We start from the raw sequence: 6,034 nt of genomic DNA, 5'->3' as shown, positions 1-6,034 counted from the left end.
AAAAGCCTGCCGCTTCCCATCCAGTTCAACAAGTTTGTCCCTTTTATCAGTTGTGGAATTGTGCAACAGGAAGTGGGAAGGTGTGTGCGCAGTATATGCGTGTGTGTGTGGTTCACGTAACGCGTCATTCCTTAATTTACAAACGCAATTAACATGTGCCCATCATAAGTGTCGCCATAATAGATAGCGCTTCGGTGACTCATTCACAAAAATGTTTTCACTTTCACAGCATTGACACATGCTGGAAAGATCCACGCAAAGGAAGCTCATTACCTGTAGGAGTTGGATATGGATTATCTAGTTATTCAGCGAACCAAATCATTGTTTTCAACTAGTTTGCTGTGTTGGATCATTTGGTGTGCCGCGTTTTGGAATGCTACTTGAGTGGACAATGAATTCAGTCATTGCTGTCACATTATTACAAATTACTGGATTCGTGTCAATTGATTCACTTTCCGTTATAGTGAAAAAACCTGGTCATGTTTTGTCATGTTGCTCTATTTACATTATATTAATATATTTTATATATATATATATATATATATGACAACTTGCCACAACGGTGTACAATGATATATATTCCTTTGATGACGACCATCGTTTTTTCACTAGATTTCAAGATAATTATAATTTATATGTAATTTATACTCACTGGACATTCCACTATAAAATGGAAAAACACACTATATAGGTCACTACACTGTATAGTGAATAGGGCGTGAGTGTGTACACAGCCTTAATGTTTTCTCCATTGTGGCAAGAACAACATTCCACCAGAGATTAATCAGTCATGGATGGCTACTCGATCTCATCCCAGATGTTCTTTTGACAGCCTCCCGCATGTTTTGCCCCCCTAAGAAGCTCAAAGCCAAACTGGCAACCTCCAAAGGAAGGTCACCCAGGTCAGTGCTGAATGGGCAAGAGCGAAGGGGGCATAGTGGAGGAGACACAGGGGGGAGGGGGGGAGACGCGGCAATGGGCCGGAGGATGCAGGACAGACGGTACTGTCAGCCTCCATCAAAGAGCCCCCCCAGTGACATGGAAAAAGGCAAGAAAGTAAGAATAATGGGACAAGAGGTTATGGCCAGGAGTTAGCTCTTAACTAGTTAACCCTCCAGCATACACACACACACACACACACTTGACGTGCCACGCAGCAGTCTCTCAACTGTATCATCTTGCATGGCGGCCGCCTCCGTTGCAGCTTCGTGGTGGGAGCACAGTTGGCATGGAGATTTCAAAGGTTCCTCTTTGTGAGGTCATCAATAGTGATTCCCCAAAAATTATTCCTCGGGGGAGCATCAACACATTAAATCCATGTTAATGTAGTTAAAACTGTTGCGTGGATGTTGAACAAATGCAAACTCTGATTGACACATTTGACAAAAATATATAGAAGTCCATATTGGCCTCACCCATAAGTAAAATAGAAAGTGCTTGTTTGTTTGTGTTTGTTTTTTACTCAACTGCACCACAAATTCAAAGGCAATAAATACATTGTGGCTAACAATTTCAGAAAAGCATCAACCCTCCAATGATTTATCATTATAGTCTTCAATGACTGTATCGGGATTATTGTGATTGGGAGCTGTCACGACTCGTCCCCGGTTGTTTTATTGTAAATATATTTTGTCATAATTTCTGTGTGCTCGCCCCTCCCCTCCTGTGTGCCCACAATCAGTGTGATCACTCTCACTTGCCTCTCGTTACCTGTCGTGTATTTAAGTCCTGTCTGCCTCTCACTCCCTTTTGGATTGTTCTTGTCTGATGTCTGCTTGTCTCACGTCTTTGTCGGTCAGTTCCGTTTCTGTTAGCCAGTCTGTCGGTCAGTCCAGTTGTTGGTTTGGTTAGGTCGTTATGTTAGTTTGTCTGCTGTCTGTTTTCCTTCATTCTCCATTCCAACTCCCTTTTTCCTAAATAAGCCCTGGTCCAAGCTGCATTTTGTCGCCGTGCGCCATTCCGATCCGTAACAGGAAATTTGGATCTTCAAGTGTTGTGGCTAACGATATTTGATGTGAAAAACTTTTAGTTGACTCGTTTCTAATAATTATATAGTGTACTTCAATCATATTAGTATTGTCCCCTCTACGGTGTATTTAAAAAGGTTTCATCCAAACGTGACCTACTATATTTTTTTAATTGGAGCAAATTTCAAAATGTTTAATACCACACCACTGAATCGAGAGGCAGTTTAAAAACCACATATTAGAGGAGTGCCAGAGAGCCCTCCTATATTTAAAGTGTGCTCCACCTTGGCCTTAGTGCAAATTACATGCCCAGGTTGGATAATAACCTGCTTACGTGTCCAAGTTGTCAGCACATTTTGCAAATTGGAACAAACATGTTTTTGCTGCTACCGGCCACACAAACACACACAAATAGTGCAGTCAGACGTCTTAACAACAACCACTTGGAGGCAGATGCTAATTGTGGTGGAAAGTTGAGCATGAAATTATTAACCTGCTGGATGAATTGAGAAAGAAATATCAATATGTGCTTGTAGATTTTGCTGCTGTTGTTTATTTTTGATGACAGTGAAATTAGCATTTTTTCATGACTAACTTGGATTCATTTTTAGAAAATGTCCTGGATCATCACCTCATGTTGGCACTCTTGTGTCATTTATTGCCAGAATATATATACGCTTTCAACAAATATAAATTTAAGCTAAACGTCTGTCTTATCTGTGTGGCCCGCAGTGAGCATTTTAAAGATTGCTCACCTCCACCCCCATCGTAACCTAGCCAAAAAGTAAAGCTCCATTAGGCCCAGAGTGGTGTGTAATTAGATTTCAAAATGAGAAGACAGTTTTGTTAAATATAACTGGGTACATAATTATATAAGCAGGGGTTGGTGCCAATTAACTCATCATGTACATGGATGAATGAATCTATCCATCTCATCAATCCGCAACTGGTGCGGCCAAATACGATAGATGAAGCCACAAGTGCAAAAAAACACATTATCATTCAAAATCAGTCTGCTGGAATCTTTTTTTGATAATGTCAATGGATTTTTTTTCATTCATACTGATAAAGTGACCTTGTTAAACAAGCAGTTTGTACGGTATGACACCCAGACAGTAAAAGACACACAAAGAACCTGACTGACAGGTCCTTACGTACAGAGAGAACTTCCTCACTTAAGTTGTGTAAGACAGGGAGTGCCCTTAACACACGGATGCACAAACATGCCTGAATAAATACATGTGGGAGTGAGGCTTTCAATCTGTGTACTGCCGTAAACATTGACTTGCCATCTCATGTGTTTATTTAGTTGAAAGTGCAGGTTTGATCTTGTTATTTCATAATGGTCAAACAGTGGGTATAACGTTGTGTGTGTGCATGCGTGCCTTTTGCTAGACTGATCAGATTAGCGTGAAATATTCCAATCATATTGCAGTTCAAGGTTTTAATTGATATTTACCCCAGTTGGCTTGCTGATTGTTTGGAATTTGTGATGAGATGGTTTTATTCTTTGATGATTTTTTTGTTTGTGTCTATGATCCATGTCCTTTGTTGTGGTATTCTTGTTTGTATCTATGATCTATGTCCTTTGTTGTGGTACAACCCATCTCACAGCCAAATGTTCACCCGCAACTTTAATGAAAACAAAAAAGACGATTGTATGGCTGATACACCAACTTGACAGCTTCTGATGTCTTCACTCACCACTGAGTCACTCGTAAATCTCATCTATCTCCCAAAATCTAATATAATCAGTAATTGTGTATATATGATGGTTAAAAAAAAATCACTGTACTTGTTCTTAAGAACCCCCACTAGTCTTATTGTGATATTGTATTTGGGGAGTATTAATCGGGCAGCAATATTCACCCGTTAGGGGGCAGCCATTTTGCAATCTGCCGTTGCTTGAACATGGCATCACACTGCCTAAGAGTTCAGGTAACGACCAATCGCCTGTTTTTTTAATTTGATCATGTGACATTTGCAGGCTGAGCACTGTGATGCCATTTTCAGTCAACAGCAAGCAGCAAAGTGGCCGCAACCTAAGATGAATGTAACTGCTGAATTTTGCAGGTTAGGTATATTGCACAAAAGCAATATTAATAAATAAATAAAAAAAACATATTTAGACCAGTGTGGCCACATAAAACATTATTGTCAAGAAAATGTTGACTTCCCCTTTAACATTAACAAGTCAAATTAGTACTTCAAGGTAGTGTGAGCACTTCTGTCACTTCTGTCTACTGAAAGTTTTGTGAGTAATAGGGCCATTCTGTTTTGCATTTTCCCTGTATGGCCCCATCGTGTGAAATGAATAATATTTTCATTATTCAAACAATTCAAATATTCTGGACACACATTAGGTTAGCCTGAACACATTTTTACAACAGGCAGCTGCATAACAATAAGAATTGCATTGCTTTGTCTTGTGTTGTGGACTCTCATTATGTAAGGTGAATAGTTGCAGATTTTACGTGACGCATGTTCCGAGAAACCTTTCTCTTCTTCACACTTGTTTCTCATTTTTGCTGCAGCAACAGTAACATAAGCAACTCAGAGGCATGTGTAGGAAGACATACATGGTTGTGCACGCGCATACACACACACATACACACACACACACACACTGAGGTATAATAGCAAGCATAGGGTTGACTTGATTGAGATTCAAAGCGACACGGTTGAGTTGCACCTCAAATAAGATTCCATGTAAGCCTTCATTGCAGACCTCAGTGCTCTAGTTTCTGGAGAAATGCATACACGCACGCACGCATACATTCACACGCCCCATTCTTTGAAAACCTCCTCCACATTTGTGTTTTCACACTTAATGGGAAAGACAAAACCTCATTTCTGAAATCAGCTCAAAGACTGGAATGGGTTGACCTTGCTACAAATGCTTCTCAGGGACGGGAAATTATGAAATTGCAACTTGCAACTGGTGGTCAGAAGTTCTGTATTTCTCACGTTCACTCATCTTATCATCTCCCTCTGATCTCACATATTTGTATCTATATTACTGACTATACAGTTATGACTGAAATAATTAATTGACTTGATCAGCTTAGTATAGAAATACTATAAGCAAAGTCACAATTAACATTATAAACATTATTAAAAAAAACATTTGGAAATAAGGGGTAAATATCATTGCTAATTCTGTTTTGAGGCCACTCCTCCATTCTATTAGTCCATTTCAGCATGTTGCCATTGTGCTAATTGCATTGTGTGATGGTGTTTGTCCCCACTAATCCACAGGCCACTGAATGGCTGGCCAAGAGTAGAAACGTCCGTGTCAGCAGGATGGCATCTCTGTGCAGGCAGAGATCTGAAACACACTTTATTGTTTCTGCCAACAGCAAAGCTACAGCTTCTGCTTTAAACAAAAAAAAAAAGTATTCCCAGAAACAGATCAATGTGGAAAAGTTTTCACTTTTTTTCAATTTATAATCAAGCTGAATTGCAAAGGAATGACAACCAGGAAAGAAGCCAATCAATGTGATGCCGGGATGGAAGAGGTGGCTTCAGGTCTGTTAGAGCTTTGCTCTTCTATTTCTCCTCTTAAGCAAAATAGTATGATTGGACAGGACGGTCAGGGAGAACAATCAAAGACACCGCGAGAACAAGAGGAAGAACTTCTCCTTAGAGCCTGGAAAACCATGGTGGGTTCAAGATCTTTGTTTTGTAGGGATGAACTGAAACCACTTTTGTTCTTGCAAATACAAATTCTTACTTTAAGTACTCTCCGATACCAAACACCAATCAAAGAGTGTTTTTTCACTCGTTTTTCTGCCCTAGTCGAGAGCCCATTGACAGATGACCTCAAGATGATGGATTTATATATACTGTACACTGCAATATTTCTACTCGGACTTCTCAGTTGTCCATGTTGCTCCTTGCAGTCCTTTGATCCACAGCAGCAGCAGACATTGTGTGAGGACCCCAAACCCCCAGGCCCGTCCCAGTCCTTCCTTTCCAAACAGAGGCAATCATCCCGCAGCAGGAGGTTGTTGCAACCCAGGTAGAAGCCTTCTTCTTCCTCTTGGCTTGCTAACATGGACATGCAT

Source organism: Syngnathus floridae, chromosome 4 (genome assembly GCF_059516105.1).
Source record: "Syngnathus floridae isolate MCC-2025c chromosome 4, RoL_Sflo_1.0, whole genome shotgun sequence".
Lineage (NCBI taxonomy): Eukaryota > Metazoa > Chordata > Actinopteri > Syngnathiformes > Syngnathidae > Syngnathus > Syngnathus floridae.
The sequence above is the reverse complement of the archived record's forward strand: the minus strand, read 5'-3'. Positions refer to the sequence as shown.